We start from the raw sequence: 17,075 nt of genomic DNA, 5'->3' as shown, positions 1-17,075 counted from the left end.
CCAGGCGTCCCCTGTAGCTGCAGCATCTTTAAGATGACTGAGCTTATGGGCAGGTGGAGCCTGGGAAGGACAGTGGTGTGGTCCGAGGCGCAGGGACTGGTACGTCTGCCCAGCATGCCCAATGCATGAGAGGCCACCCACGGAATCCCTTGGGTTAAGATTTCCAACAGAGAACTGATTTACAGTCCCCCCCACACACAGCCAACGCGTTTGTGGTAGGAAGTTTCCAAGGCCCCCAGTGGACACCTGCAGCCAGGATAACACTCCACCCTCTACAGACTATTTCTTTTCCTATACACACATACCTGTGATAGCTTTTCACTCCTAAACGAGGCACAGTAAGAGATCAACAGTGGTCCCTAATAATGAAATAGAACAGTTATGACAATGGACCATAATAAACATTGCATGGACGTGGGCTCTCTCTCAAAGTATCTGATCGTTGCCATCCTCACCCTCCTGGTGATGATGGGAAACGATACACTGCCTACACGAGGAGTTAAAATGAGGCGAATGACATAGGGTTTGTGACGCAGCAGCGAGAGGCTATGGCTGACCTGCTCCAATGTCAGAAGGAGGGTCATCTGCTTCCAGAGCGCGGCTCACCCCGGGCCACCAAAACCAGACATGGGCACTACTGTAAGGATGGCATCGTCTGCCCTGCGAGGCTGACCGGGAGGTGCCTGCAATGCCTTACAGGAGCACTCACCCACATGACCCGACTCCGTCCTGGTGGGGCCCTGAAATAGCGAGACACTGGCCAGGTTCGTGTGGCTCTGGGGACGAGGGGCTGCCGTGCCAGGGGCATGCATTTGTTCATTTCACTCATTCTTCAGTTCATTCATTCAGTATCTCATCTAATGTTCTCACTGAGCATCTTCCGGGGAGCACGGCAACCAGAGCTGAGCGCCTTGTGGGCAGGAAAGGGCCAGGAATCTGTGGATGGGGTTGCAAGGAGGGTTCCCCGAAGCAAACCTTGCCTGCCTCACTGTTTAGAACCAGCGCCACCCTCAAAGCAGGGAAGGACACCCCTGACCAAGTCACTCCTGGGAGAGGACCTGAAACAGACCAAATCCACCCCCTTCCCATCCGCTGGTAATGCAAGCCCTGCTCAGCGTTTTAGCCCCGCCTTCCTATCACTGCCTTCTTTTGCAGGCAAATTGAAAGGTCTTGTACTTTGCAGCCACTGGGCCTTTGCTCCTGCTGGTCCTTGAATCGGAACCGTTTCCCCCTACTAGGATGCTCACTGTCTTTCAAAGCCCACCTCAAATGCTGCATTCTCCACGGCTCATCTCAGTCCCGGGCCCTGTGACCAGATGGGACCTTGCCCCTCCTTAGAAACAAACCCCCAGAGGGGCACCCAGGTGGCTCAGACAGTTCAGCATCCAACTCTTGACCCGCTCAGGTCACGAACTCGTGGTTCATGGGTTCAAGCCCCGCATCAGGATCTTGCGCTGGCAGCGCGGAGCCTGCTTGAAATTCTATCTCCCTCTCTCTCTCTGCCCTTCTCACACTTGCTCTCTATCTCTCTCTCAAAAATAAAAAACTAAAGTAAAAAAATCAGCCTGAAATCCTTTCTCCTGGCACGCTGTGCTTCCCGCCTGGGATATTTGTTCTCTGGTCTTATTTGCCACTCTTCCTCCGCAGGCTAGGGTCTTGGTCTCTTCATCTTTCTAGAACTCTGGCATACAGTGAGTATGTTTGTGTGGTTGAAGTTTATCCCCCGGCGAAAACGTGCTCCCAGGACCGTTAGATGACAGCTCCTCCCACTCGTTTCCAAAGGATTCTTTGATTTGTTTCCCTTTGTTGAATATGGCTTCCTGTCACCGAGTCACCACATCTTAGTGTTCCGTGAATCTCCTGACCCAGAGTGGGGTTCGGAATAACGGGGCTTCCACCACCTTTTTTTTTATTGGGATGTAATTCACGTACCATAAAACTTACCATTTTAAAGTGTAGGATTCCGTGGTTTTCAGGATGTTCACGAGGTGGTGCAATCACCACTGCTCTCTGATTCCAGAACATTCACAGCATCCTAAAACGGTAAAGGGCTCATTGTTAAGTTTAAGAATATGACAGTTCTCTTGTTTGGGAATCATGGGTGTCGTGATCCAAACCCCTGGGCTCAGTCAAGCTTTCCCACAGCTGTCAGGGCGGTGGGGGGAGGGGAGGCTGCCTTCCATCCGTCCTGCGCCCTCGCTCCCCAGTCTCCCCCTGCCTCACCTCCACTTCCTCTCTTGCCCACCGTGTGCCCCACACAGAACTCAGCCCTCGAAACGGCCCGGAGAGGCATCTAAAGCATCAAAAAGCCATCCCTCTTTGAACTCTGTCCCGTCGCCGTTAATCTGTTTGGACAGCCTTTCTCCCCGGCGCGGCTTATTAAGATTTCATTACCCGGGAGCCAGAGCTCACATCATGAACCCTGACTTGGCATCATGAAGAACGGTGGGGGGCGGGGGACATCTGCTGGGAGGCTGGGAGGCCCAGGTAAGGGGGGGAAGGGAGGGGGGCCCGGAAGCCTTCACGGGTGACACATCCACATTGGAAACCACTCGACTTGCTCCTTTGTCTGTCCTGAAATGCCACTCTGAGCCTCATCCTCAGATAACCCTTTCCAAACGTGTCCGCTGGCTCACTTGTGCCAACCGAGAGAACGCCCCCTGTCGGCGCTGCGTGGCTCATGAGCCAACACGCTGTGCCTATCAGCATCCACACCCAAACCCCCATTGGAGGGACCTGACCAAGGAATGTCACCCTGTTCACTGGACACACCTCCCATCTTCTGTCCCCTCCCTCCACTTGCCCACAGAGCACCAGCCTCACCGTAGGGGTGCCGTGTGGCCACGTGGAACTCCCCCGAGCACGCCGGTGTGGGCTCAGGCCCCGGGAGAAGCAGAGAGCAGGCGGTGGTTAGGAAGCAAGCTTCCGGAACATCTGAGGCCTAATCCATGCTGCACCCGGACAGCAGTTCCGGGCCCGCGGGCCACGCTTGCCCAACGAGCCAGGCGGACGGCTCCCCCCCAGCCTTTCATCTCCGCGCACACACAGCTTTGCACACACAGCCACGAGTCCGAGCCCGCGGCGGGGGCTGCGGATCATTGTTGTCTCCGTGCTCCCTGGGCCTGGGGGCAGGACTTGCCTTTCTGGAGGAACGGCCGAGTTAGCCCTCGTGACCTCTGTCAGTGCTGCGGGGATGCCAGTTGTCACAACTGTGGCTGTGCTTTCAAAACGCCTGCTCCGGCCCCTTTCAGGCTCCTCCTGATTCTCATCTTCCAATACCCTTCCTCACCCCTGCCCGCCCCCAAGGCACAGGGCTGCCTTCTGCTGTCAGAGGTAGGACGGGAGTCAGAACCGCTACCTACTTGAAAGGATCGATGATTCAGAGGTGGCCAGCCACTCATTCATTCATTCATCTATTCAGTGGTTACTTATTGGGCACCCACTGTGTGCCAGGTACTAGGCTGGGTGTTAAGGGAACAAAGATGCACAAGGCAGTGCCCCTGCCCCCCCCAAGACTCTCACCGCCCAGCAGGCAGACACACCATGCGGAGGAGTTTTGTGGCTGCCTGCAAGGACCACTGGGGACCTAGAGGGTCTCTTGCCTCAACCTGGAGGTCAGGGTATCTCCAAAAGGAGAGGAGCCTTGCTAGCATCATGAAGAACTGGTCGGTACAGAAACTGGAAGGGAGCATTCCGAGCACAGGAACAGCATGTGCAAAGGCACAGAGGCAAGGAGAGCAGTGCATTTGAGGACAGGCACATAGGACATGGTCAGTGCAATTCTTCTGGGAAAGTAGCAGCCGTGGGGGTGGGGGCGGGGCGGGGGGCACATGAGGGTCCGGCCAGCTGGGTGTGTGCTCTGGACCCTGGCACTAGAGCTGTTGATGGGATGTGGACACCCCTGTGCAGACATGTGGAGGAGGTGAGGCTGGAGGGAGGGACATCCAGGGACCACTGTGGTGGCCCCAACAAGAAATGATGAGGGCAACAATCAAGGCCTTGGTGGTGGGGTCTCAGGTGCAGGGGGGTATTGTCTGGCTTTGCTGGATCAGAAAGGTCTGAAAGGGGCCACAACATTTTCCCAGTCTCCTCTGAGGAGATGTTCTGCTACATTCAGAGCATTTCCCAGTGCCTCGTGGCTAACCTCTGCAACCCCCTGCCCCCGGCCCGTACAGTTTAGTTGTTAGGGGTTGGGAGTCTGGAGCCACAACCTCAAGCCAATGATTTAACCTCTCTCTGTACCTGCTTACACAGCTGCAAAACAGACAGGAATATAGTGAGCGTATCTGGTCATAGGGTGTTGTGGGCCATTCACGTGTGTGTATATAAAGTTGTGGCATACAGTAAGTGCTCAATAAGTATTTGCTCTTATTCTTCCTTCCGGGAGCCTTCCTTACCCTCTGCAGCTCAAGACAGGTCAGGAGAGGGGCATCTGGGTGGCTCAGTCGGTTGAGCATCCGGCTTCGGCTCAGGTCATGATCTCGCAGTTCATGGGTTCGAGCCCCGTGTCAGGCTGTGTGCTGACAGCTCAGAGCCTGGAACCCGCTTCAGATTCTGTATCTCCCTCTCTCTCTGACCCTCCCCTGCTTGCGCTGTCTCTCTCTGTCTCTCAAAAATAAATAAAAAACATTAAAAAAAAAAAAAGTCAGGAGAAGAGCCCAGTTTATATCTGAAGCCGTTGAGAACTTTGGGCAGAAAGGAGCCCTGGGCAGCCCCCCTCCGGTGGTCTCTCCTTGGCAAACAAGCAGGAGGCCCCCTCCCCTTCTCCGTGTCCTGTGAGACTCCCACAGCCTGCAGCCTCCACCCCAGGAAATGAAAAAAAAAAACTGGACTGGATTTTTCAGTGTAATCAAAAGTAATACCACAGGGCCCGACCTTTTGTTCACCACCAATTACGCAAGTGGCATTTACTGAATCTCACCTCGCCTGCTTTCCTCTCCTAGCTAGACAGAAGCGGCTGCCGTAGGGGGACAGCCCCCCCTGCCCCCCAGCGGAGGTTTCTAGGCGCCCTCTCGTAGCCTTCAGGGGTCAGCAAGGGGGTCACCCCCTTCAAGGAAAGAAAGCCCACAGGGAATTTCAGGCCCTGATCTAAACCAGACACAGGAACCAAAAGAGGCATGGAAATCCTTGAAAATTCCCAGGGCGTCCAAAATGAAATGCCCGAAACTGTCACTGGAATGTCCGCTGCTGGAATTATCTGCAAACTGATGAAAGGCAGGGAACCCTGGACTCGAGGCACTGCCACTCCAAGGCTTCCGAGCCTTGGTGGCCTCCTCTGCCACGTGGATGTAACCACCAAGGATGGGGGAGGGGGCGGCTGCTTATGGCGATCACCAATTTCCCGGTGTAAATACTTGAGCTGCTGATGTCACGTCCCTAAGGGCGGAGCTGGGATGAGATGGGCGTGGGTCCGGGAGGCCAGGAAGCGGGCTGGCCACACCACACGGGATACGCCAGCGGCACCTGCCTCACGCGCCGTGAGAGAAGGGGCAGCAGCGCGCGCACGGATTCCACATGAGGGGTGCGCGCACGCACCGCCCGGGGACGCACAGCCCTGGGAACCGACACAGGCCCCGCTGCGATCTTCGTGCGCGCGCAGAGCACAGAGCAGGTGCTCATCTAGCACTTAGTGATTGGGGCAAAAGCCGTTTATGTTGTTCCGTCCACATCCTTGCTACCCTCCCTGGAGTTCAGTTTATTTTCAAACTCGGGCTTTGTGGCACCCTCCACGTGCACCATCTCTGCCGTCCATCAGAACCTCCATAATATAACCTAAATGTGCTGAACTTATTTCTCTCCAACTGCCCTGTGGCGACTGGTTCCCATCTGCTCCTCTGGCCTCATCTCCTGCCACCCGTCCCCATGCTCCTTCTCTGCCCGCCTCTCGTCTCCTTGCCATTCCTGTAACGTGCCAAGCATTGAACCCCCGCAGGGCCCTTCTACATGCTGTTGGTGCCTCTCCTGATTCTCTCATCACTCAGGTCTCTGCTCAGATGTCACCTTTAGGAAAACCTGGCCTGAAATAGGAATGCTTCACTGACACCCCGTTCTTCATCCCCACAGCCTACCTTGTATTTCTTTCTACTTTATATAGTATAGGTGTCCTTGTTTATTACCTGTCCTCCCCCATCTCCACTAGCGGTGAGCTCCTCCTGGGAGAAAATCCATCCACTTCTCTGTGGGCCTCACCTGGCCTCTGTTCCCACATGCCTGCTGCCTCTCTCTGATTGGAAATGCCAGATCGGCTCCTTTCTAGCCTCCATCCCCGGGGCTGGTGCTTTCCATCGCTCCGAGCTCTGCAGTCCCATGGACAGGCCTCTGGGTGTCATTCCTGCATGTAAGCACCATATGCCTCAGTCAAGTTTGGCCCCAGCTTGTACCTAATCCTCTCGGGCACCCCTCTCCGCCCCCGCACTTGGCCTTCCCCAGCCAGAGCCCAGGCCCCCTCCCTTCTCCAAACTCAAGGCCCACGTCTTAATGAGGTGTGAGTCCTTCTGCTTCGACATCCAGCCCAGCCCATGACAAGCACAGCTCAGCCTGCCCACCCAATGGGAGCTCTGTCGGTGCGGGGACCTTGTCCCTGTGCAGCCCTGGTGTCCAGTCCCTAGAACAGAGCCTGGCATTCACGATGTGCCATGATGACTAGGTGACTGGAGATTCTTCCAGCAGCCCAGAGTCTGCTCCAGAGCTCTGGGGTGGGGCCATTTCTGTTGCAAAAGGACACAGAAGTGCCCAGTTCGAGTGGGCTCTACGTGTAGCCCTTATTTGGGAAGATAACTGCCCCTCCCCCATCAGCAAGCACACGGCGCCGTGGAAATGTCCCCATTGGGTGCTTGTGTAACATTAACAGTCCTCACCCCCTGTCACCCAAAGAAACAAGCTTAAGAAAGACAAACTTTACAGAAAGAAAAAGGAGGCTTGAAGAGAGGGCATGACCTGCTCTTTTCTCCAAAGCACCACTCAGCAGAGAGAAGCAGGATCTAAGTTGGTTCAGTGCACAGCTTCCGGGTCCTCCGTGGGCAGAAGATGGCCAAGATGGCGTCGTGCGAGCTGTGAGTTCTCTGCGTGGACATGTCTTTGGACACAAGGAGGTGGAAAGGGAGAGGGCGGCGCTGTCTTTGAACTATGTTCTGTTCAAATGATGTCAAGGGGAGAACAACGTCCCAGAACCAGTTCCAGGAGACGGGAGTCGACAGAAAGGGATCTGTGTGAGAGGTTCCGAAAGTGTGCCAGAACCCCGAAGGTTAACGGGCGGAATGAAGGCAGAGTGTGGAGTTCATGATACATCCGATCAAGAGAGACGGGCGCCGTGTTGCTCACCGAAGCCTCGTTCAGCTGTTCTGCCAGCACGGGTCCCACAGCCTCGGAGTGGAGGGCCTGCCATGGAGTCAGGAATGCCGGCTTCAGACTGGGGTCTCATCATCTCCAGTGAGTCATCGGACCCCAGGCAAGTTAGCCCTCAAGGCTCTGTGTCCTTCTCTGCAAAATGGTCATCACACTACGCCTGTTGTGTTGCGTTGTTGTGAAGATCCAACAAAACAATCCTTAGCTGAGTTCCTAAATCAACATTCAGAAGATGCTAGTTCTCATTTATTCATGAATTAGTAATACGGTGCCCACAATGTTCCCGGAACCTTTGTGGGTGCATAACAGGCAGTAATTTAGTTGCCTTTATTATACACCAAAATAGACCGTTTCCCCACCTCGTGGGTGAGGAAACTGAGGCACAGAGACGCTAAGAGGACTGAGTCACACAGCTCAGAAGCACTGGAAGCAGCCTTCGAAGCCATGAGTGTGAACCTCTCTGTGTGCGCTGCTGCCTTTCACACAGTTTGATCCCCCGCTCCGTGCGCGGCCCTGTGCCGAAGCACCAAAGCTAGAGGAGTAGAAAGCACGGTCCGCTCCTTACACTGGGGAGCTCAGTCTCCTGAAGTCCTCTGCCTATGACATAGGAAACACTTACGTAGCTTAGCGCAGCTTCTCGAAGTGCGTCAGCAAACCCCTTTCCCTCCGTGCAGAAATCAGTAGTCTTAGCAGCTGAGTTGGGTGAGAACAGTAAGAAGTAAGTGCTCATTTAAAGCCTCTGACTTTGGGGGCAACTGGGTGGCTCAGTCGGTTAAGCAGACAACTTCGGTTCAGCTCATGATCTCACGGTTTGTGGATTCAGCTGTGCTGACAGCTCAGAGCCTGGAGCCTGCTTCAGATTCTGTGTCTCCCTCTCTCTCCGCACCTCCCCTGCTTGCATTCTGTCTCTCTCTCTCTCTCTCAAAAATAAAATAAAAATAAACAAATAACAAAACCTCTGACTTCGGCTACTGCAGTATCATATCACCTCGCCTATGCTGTCTAAGCCTTCGCACCGGTGCTCCGTGTCTCGTTCCTACGCTGTGCCTTCAGAGGACCTGTGTGCTGAGTGCTCCCCAGGGTGGGGTGAACTCCACCAGCCGAACTGCTTGGGGGCAGCAGAAGCTGAACTGGGTGTTTTCATCGCCTTTGCCCAGAAAGGCTTTGTTGGAGACACCTGTGGGAATGACTTTTGCTTTCATGTCAGCCAGTTTTTAAAGCTTTCATTAGCGATGATAAATTATTCAAAAAGGAGTAACACCCGAAACCTCTTTAGAATATTGACGTGGTCCAGCAGGAAATGAATGGAAAAGTGCCTCCAGGTCCGAGGCTAACTTCCATTTAATTTTTAGAGGACCCAGTCAAGCTGTTAAAGTGATCAGAAGCGGGCCTGGCCAGAGTCAGCTCTGCAAAAGGGGTGTTATTATCTCCCAGACCGTTAACTTAACCAGACCCAGTCAATGTCAAGAAAACAAAACTCCTCGTGTGATGGTGGGACTCAGGGTGTAATTAACGAGCGGCTTTGACTTTTTATCCGGAACCTCCTGAGGAACATTTTTTTTTGAAAAGCAGGTTCTAACTAAATAAAAAAATATGTATATATATGATGTACAATTCAGTTTCGTTTCTGGAATCTTACACAGTGGTCTACAGGAAGCCTTGGAGACCCCACACTTCCTCTCTCTTGCTCCATCTTTGTATCTTCTTGCGACAGGTAAAACCAGTGTCAGATAATAGATGTCCCCAAAGGCCACGTCGAAGTTCTGAGTACCTGACATGTATCTGGTACTGAGTTCCGGATGATTGCGCCTGGAGGTCTCGTGCCCTGGGGACGCAAGCTGGGGTATCAAGAAAGACTTGACATGTTGTACGTATGATGGCAGTTTTGCGATGCGCCAGAAGGGAAGACTGCAGGGATTTCGGGGGCCCCTGAATCCCAGCCCAGGAATACTTCAAGACTGACCCAGCATGTCAGCTTGCAAGGTGTTTGTGATCTTGAAGCCACAAACCACGCATGACCCACCAATTCCACCCCTCGGCGTACATCCGAGAGAAACGAAAACCGAAATGGGAGCGCAGGCTTGTGCCTCAACGGTCACCGCAGGGCTGTTCACGAGAGCCGGAAGGTGGAAACAGCCCACACAGTGTGGTTTGTCCATACAACGGAATATTCCCCGGCCAGAAGAAGGAGCGAAGCATTGCCACGGGCTCTCACGGGGCTGGAGCCGTCCAAACAGGATGCTGTCGGAAGAGGCTGCCACCAAGGGCTCCCTGTGTGACCTCATCCATCCGGGCGAATCCACAGACAGAAGGCAGATCGTGGTTGCCAGGGCCTGGGGGGAGGGGAGACAGGAGTGGCTGCTCCTGGGTGGGGATTTCTTTGGCGCAAGGAGAACATTCTGGAATTAGACAGTGCTGATGGTTTGCACAGCCCTGTGAATATGCTAAAACCCGCTGAATTGTTTACTTTTAAAAGGTGAATTTCACAGTGTATGAATTCTATGTCTGAAAAAAGGAGTATAGGAGGAAAACATATCCCTCAGGCCAGGGCCGTGGTGATCCGATGACCCATTCTAACCCCTGCAGCCGGCAGAGCCGGTGGTGGTTCCGGATCCGGAACTCCTTGGCAGCCGGTCCCCCACTAACACCAAACAGAGCGGCCTTGGGGTGTTTGCACACATCGTCCAAGTTCTCTTTCCGTGACAGCCCGACCAGCTCCTTGGGAATTTTGTTTTCTGGGGGTCAAGGCCAGGGTCACGTTCGTGCATCTGCGGCCAACCTTATGTTTCTAGGAGCGGTGATGCTGCAGGTGACTTCCGCCTTGAGTACGGCTGGCAAAGTAGCAGAGTCCTTGGCCCTCGGGCATTCCGGGCCCTTCTGCAGCTGGAAGAGAGGGGATGGTGATTTAGGATGGGCCGTGCTCTGCAAAATCTCCATTTCCCAAGAGGCAGAGGGGGAGGAGGAGGAGGAGAAGGATGGGCCGCTCAGGACGAAGCCGTTTGTCACCTCCAAGCCTTGGTCAGGAAGGCTGTGACAGCCTGCTCTGTCTGTCACACACCGCTGATGAATTTTCCAACACGGCTTGCTGCAAGGTCTCTTCAAGTCCCTCCTCCTTTGCACTAAGGAAGGCTGTTCTCCTGACCCTTCCAGACCCCCCTCTGCCACACCCTCCTTTTTAAAATGATCTCTTCCAGGGGCGCCTGGGTGGCTCAGTCGGTTAAGTGTCTGACTTCAGCTCAGGTCATGATCTCACGGTTCGTGGGTTCGAGCCCCGCATCAGGCTCTGTGCTGACAGTTAGCTCAGAGCCTGGAGCCTGCTTCTGGTTCTGTGTCTCCCTCTCTCGATGCTCCCCACCCCCCCACCGCCTCAAGCTCTCTGTCTCTGTCTCCCTATCTCTCTGTCTCTCAAAAAATAGAGAAACATTAGAAACAATTAAGATGATCTCTTCCAGGGAGCTTTCCTCAGCTGTTTCCACGCACTGGTTCTCAACGGGGAGGCAGGCTTGTCCCCCAGGGGACACCAAGCGGCACCTGGAGACAAATTTGGTTAACTGGTGTGTGAGTGGGGGGAGGGTGTCCGACTGGCATCTAGCGCCTGGGGAAATGCCATGCCTTTAAGCATTCAGTGCTCGGGACGGCCCCTCCCCCACCTCGCAAAGGAGTCTCCACCCCAATGTCGACAACACCAAGGGTGAGAACCTGCTTTTTCGTAGGAAATCTTGTTTCCCGGCCTCACAGCACCCCGTATACGCAGTGCGAACCCCTCGCGTTTACACTGAAGACTTCTCTATAGATGTTGATCTGTTTCTCCAGCCGGCTTCTTCTAAGGGCTGAACAAGATTATGAGGAAGACGAGGGGGCTGGCGCCCAGTAGGCATCCAGAATGCCCGTCATGCCCTCACATTCTCTCTGGAGGCCAGGGTCCTCCCTGGTACTCGATGGAGTAAGACGTGAACTGGGAGAGACACGTGGGTGGCTCAGTCGGTTGAGCGTCTACCTTCAGCTCAGGTGATGATCTCACAGTTCATGAGTTTGAGCCCCGCGTCGGGCTCTGTGCTGTCAGCATGGAGTGCACTTGGGATCCTGTCCCCCATCTCTCTGCCTTTCCCCCATCTCGTTCTCTCTCTCTCTCTCTCTCCCCCTCCCTCAAAAATAAATAAAATAAAACATTTAAAAAATAAAGTAGCCATGAATCAGGAGTAAACACCAGTGACTTAAGCCCGGGTTCTGTCCTCACTTTCGGGCTCAGGAAAGCCCCCTGGCCTCTCAGGGCCTGATTCCCTCACTGCTAACATGGAAACACTGCCGTCCGACCCATGCTCCTCTCGGTGTGGTCAGGAAAACGGGATTTGGTTATGCCTGTGAAAGTGATGAGAAGAAAAATAAGAATGCACGTTACTATGCCCAGTACTGCGGCCACGCCTGCCGCTCGCCGAGGCTAATGATACAGCGAGTGCCATGTTAGAGATCTCCCCGTGCACGGTGCCCCGAAAAGGGAAGGTGTGTTGTTTTCACTTTTCAGAGGGGGAAACTGAGGCTCAGAGACGTGGGGCGAGTTGTCCTAAATCCCCTAATCAGAGATCTGCGGAGGGAGGACTCGGACCCACTGACCTTCACTGCCGTCCCCTGCTGCGTCCGTGATGGTGTGCAGCCCTACCCTCCGGCCGGCACTGGGCCTCACCACGTGCTGGGGGCCCTGATCCTCGGGATCAGAAAGTCCGTGCGTCAGAGGCGCCTGCAGGTGGTCCCGGAGCCGCCACCCCCCTCCTGGTCCCCAGTGGCACAGGCTGGCAGGGCTGGGAGGGCCAGGCTGACCCCCCCCCACACCCCAGCTGGAGCATGAGCTTGGACCCCCCTTCAGGACCGATGCCCCAGCTGGGTCTCTGCATCTGAATGAAGCCGAGCTGGGAGCTGGCCCCGCACATCCGGCTCCGTCGGGGAGAGAGGCTGCGGGCCACACTCCGCAGCAGCTGTGCTCCCGGGATGCCAGGCGTTACCGGCAGGCCAAAGCCTCAGTGGCCTTTTTGGGGGGACAGATCATGTCCCCCATTGAACATGGAGCCTTCTATCTGAACTCACCTCCTCCCCAGAAGCCAGCAGGTGAAACACACCCGCTCCCACCCGGGCAGTCCTGGCCCCTCGTTCTCTCCCAGACTCTGCGCTGCCTCCTTCCCCTTCCAGGCCTGCCGGCTCCCACCTCGGGACGCCGGCCTCCGAGTCCAGCTCTGGGGCTCCCAGATGCTCTGCTTGGAACCCTCAGGGTCGTGCTTGGACGTGGTCTGGGCCTCCCCGCTCTGCCTCTGGCTCAGAGCAGCCCTATCGGGTGGGGTCTCTGAAAGGAAGAAAGGCCCGTCCTGGGAAAATGTGAGCAGAGATAGCATTTCTCGGACCGATGTGGCAGAGCCCTCTCTCCAGGTTGAGGGACAGCTGGCGAGCAGGGGTTGCAGGGTCGGGGCTCAGGGCAGCACAGGGTTCCGGTAGCAGCGGCCCGAGGACAGTCCCGTGGGGTCTGCGGCTCGAGCGACCGCATTCCAGCCCTGAGCGATTTGCGTCTCTCGGGAAAACACCAGTGCCCTGGAGGGGGACCCGCGGGCCTAACTTGGGCCCAGAGGGGTCATGGAGTCTGCCCCTCCCCATGCAGACTCTGGGCGCTGGCACCAGAATGGGGGACTGGAGACACAAATAACAGAGGTCAGCTCTTCACTCCTGCTGATCACACCCTGACCCCCCCAAAGCTTTCCAAATACACTCAGCTTTACAAATGCAAAGGAGAAAGAGGCCTCCCCTCTTCCTGTCTCTGTGAGGAGAGCGTATCAGGTTCTTGGTCCCAACGTTTTATTTATTTTTTTATAATAGTTTATTGTCAAATTGGTTTCCATATAACACCCAGTGCTTCTCCCCGCAAGTGCCCCCCTCCATGACCGTCACCCCCTTCCCCCCCCTCCCTCTCCCCCTTCAACTCTCGGTTCGTTCTCAGTATTCAATAGTCTCTGATGAGAGAGAGGGACACAAATCATGTCCCAACTTTTTAAAATGCTCAGAGGGAAGGAGCCACCAGGAGAGGCGCCGCGGAGGGCAGTGGCTGCAGGGGCCCCGAGCAGGGCAGAAGGGCGAACGCTGTGGCCATTGCTACATTGGCAACCAGGTCCCGGCTCTGCCATCTCAGGCCGCTGTGACCGTGGGCAAGGCGCTTGGCCTCTCTGAACCTTGGGGATCCTCCTCGATAAGATGAAGTGGAAATCACACCTGTCTCACAAGGTTACTGCAAAGATGAGATTTGTGTTCCTCGTGGGGGTGGGGGCAGCTAAAGCGCTATTTAAGAAGTCCTGAAAGGCAGGGAAAAGCTACCTGCGCCTTTTTCTCTTTCGTTGAAGTCTTGAAGAGGGTGGTCCGGGGCAGCTCTGCCCCGTGAGCTAGTCCGGGGACCCAGGTTCCTTCTTGCCCTTTGGGTGAAGGTGACTCCGGCCCCCCTGCCGCCCACAGAGGGGGAATGTGGAAGCGGAGACAGTCTCCAGGCAGATGTGATCTGTCTGCACGTTCGGAAGCCGGTACCATTGACCAGAGTATGCCACGTGGCTGAACTTGGCTGCAAAGGACCCTGGGAAGTGGAGTCCCTGGGTCCCCTGTGCCCGGCTGGATCGGTGGAGGCTGGGGTGCAGGGATAGGGGCGGAAGGAAGATTCTGTGACTGCACATGAAGGGGGATGGACCATCTTGGTCACGGGTGAGATCGTGCGATGGAAGAGTGGCCAGCTCACCCTTACCGCGCGGGAAGGACTCAGTGAACGGTCACTGTCACTCAGAATCCTCTTTCTCAGGAGGAACAGGAAAAGTACCTCTCGCCTCGACATTCCAGTTCTGGAAGCCAGACAGGAGCACGGATGTGAGGGCACGGCCCTGGTGTTCTTTCTGCCCAGGCCCCAGACAGCAGGACGAGCCCCCGTGGGCCCCTCTGGCCCGAACGAGAAAGCCCCTCAAGGGTGTGACCACACCTCCGCCCGTCGCCCCAAACGCTGTTCCTGCGGTGTCAGCGTCTGATGCCAGTGCCTTTCGGTCACGTCACCCCAGAGGGGCAGCTCGACACGGTTGGCACCATGGGAGGGGGTCTTGGCACCCCCACATTCACACTTGTTGACATTTAATTACATTTTGTGTTCATCAGCTGTCAGGCCAGCTTCCTGCCAGGACATGAGCTATGCTTGAAGCCACTCGTCCCCTGTGGACACCTTCTCACTTGGGCCTCCTCAGCTGGATGGCCCTCGGAGGAAACGGACTCGAGTCCGGTCGGGAGGGAAGAGCTTGCGAGTCAGAGAGCGTGCGGTCAGGCAGGACCTCGTCCGTGCTCTTCAGTGCGTCAGCCTTCAGGGAGCGCAAAGCCCCTGACCCTGCTCTCGCTACGCACTCTGGACACAATTATGGGTTGATCTGTACGGATCTCACACACACACACACACCCTTCTAACCACGACCGTCCGTGTCTCCTCTTTTCTTAATGTGTATTTTTATTGTTGAGAGCGAGAGAGAGAGAGAGCACAAGCAGGGAGTGGGTGCAAAGAGGTGGGGACACAGGATCCGATCACCCAGGGCCCGATGCAAGGCTTGAACTCACGAACCGCGGGATCATGACTTGAGCCGAAGTCAGATGCTCAACCGACTGAGCCCCCAGGCGCCCCTGTCCCTGACTAGTCTTAGGCTGTTATCAGGGAGCAGCTTTTGAAGTTTTGGGGCCATAACAGCGAGCCCTTCTAGGGCCCTTATACTGTGCTGGCTCCAGCTCTCTGTGCCTACACTCCCCGGTCCCTCGCTGCCTGCATCAGTTCTGTTTCTGAGCTCCTGACGCAGGCAGCAAGGGCTCCGATAAAGACAATATTTAACCTTCAGAACAATCGTGTAAAGCAGGTCTATTATCCCCATTTTACGGATGAAGACACTGACGCGGGCTGTGCTCTGTGGGAGGCACGAGGCCGCGGCTGGTTCATGCACAGCTGCGTTTGAATCCCGGAGTCTGATTCCGTATTTGTGCCCCTCACCACGGTGCGGAGGGGTGTGGGGGACAGAGGCCCTCGACCCCTCCACCCCCACTCCCCTGCGTCTGCCTGTCCTGCAGGTGGGAAAGCTGAGAGCTTGGGGTCGGGACTCCCTTGCCGCTAGAGCTCTTCATGTGTGCCACTCTGACCGCAGGGAAGGATCCAGGCGAGGTTTGGGACCCAGGAGGGAGGCAGAGACCCCTGCCGGCTGCTGGATGCTTCATGGCAAGCGTGTATCTAAGGTCCTTACTTTCTCCATGGGCGCTTTAAAATTTTTTAGCGCTTTATTTTTATTTTTTGAAAGACAGAGAGAAACAGAGCGTGAGCGGGGGGGGGGGGGGGGGGGGGGGGGGGGGCAGAGAGAGAGGGACACACAGAATCCAAAGCAGGCACCAGGCTCTGAGCCGTCCGCACAGCCCAACATGGGGCTCGAACCCACAGATGGGAGATCTCGACCTGAGTCGAAGTCAGATGCTCAACCGACTGAGTCACCCAGGCGCCCCATTTAAAAAAATTTTTTTTACCATTTTAATTTTACTTCTCCGTGGTCACTTCAGCAGTGGCCTGGAAGGTGGGCACAGTTGGCTGCAGTCTTGGCAGGCGTGGTGTGGCTGCAGGAGAGGCAGCAGGAAGGGTAGCTCCCTGGTTGTGGCCGAGCAGCTAAGGTCCTGGGGCTGCCAGCATCTGACTGATGGAAGATGCCACAGTTTCCTGGTGTGAATTCCATTCCTCAGAGCGCTGCTCTGCAGCTCTTCCCAGAATCATATGACGTAATCCATATCCTGTAACAAACACCCGTCTGCCTACAGTCACCAGGAGGGTCTATTCTGTGCACTGACCCCAGTGGCACAATGCGAGACCCAAATATCACCTTCATTTCAGACAAAGCTAACATTGGAGAATGTGTCCTGCATCCATAGGTTGAAATCAGCCTTGGCTATTTCATTCCTCTTTGCCAGTGATTTATTCTAGAAATGGTCATGTGACCCTGTTCTAGTCAATAAGGAGGGTAAGTTGTCTTGGGAGCTTCTGGGAAAGATTTTCCTCTCTGATAAAGCAGAGGGCCGCATGGCTCGGAAGTCCTGTTTTTACGACCACTCCTCTATTCCTGTTTGGGAATTGGGCTCACAAGGATGTGATGCTTGGAGCTCCGGCAGCCACTTTGTGACTCTGAGGGAAAGCAAGTGGGCTTCCTAATTAGACATCTTTCCCTTCCCAGACGCAGGTGGCACCAGCGCCCCCACTACCCCCAGGGGTGGAGGCTGCCCTTCCACTCCTAAGCTTGTGGAGGAACAAAGCAGAATGTACCCTTTCTGTGAGCAGCTCACTTGAAAGAAGAAGGAGGGGCTGGCTATGGAGGCTCAGTTCTTTATCCTGCACTCACCAGACAAATGAATCCGTCCTTCCTGGGCTGGGGGTGGTGACCGATGACAGATGAGGAGACTACGGAGGAAATTGGCTCCAAGAGCCATTTCTAGTATTGAGATGCTGGGTCCATGAATGGAGATCATGAGCTTTAAGTCACCTTTTGGAACCAGAGAGGATATTATGTCATAGATCACATGACTCTGCGTACAATTAAATGTAGTCATTTTGTACTTTGTGGAACCCTGAGGGGTAGAGGGCATCATTCCAGACTAAAGAGGTTTCTAAATAACTGATGCTTTGTACTTACTAGAGGCAGCGTCTTTTACAATGTTACCTC

This window comes from Suricata suricatta, chromosome 8, assembly GCF_006229205.1.
Source record: "Suricata suricatta isolate VVHF042 chromosome 8, meerkat_22Aug2017_6uvM2_HiC, whole genome shotgun sequence".
NCBI lineage: Eukaryota > Metazoa > Chordata > Mammalia > Carnivora > Herpestidae > Suricata > Suricata suricatta.
The sequence above is the reverse complement of the archived record's forward strand: the minus strand, read 5'-3'. Positions refer to the sequence as shown.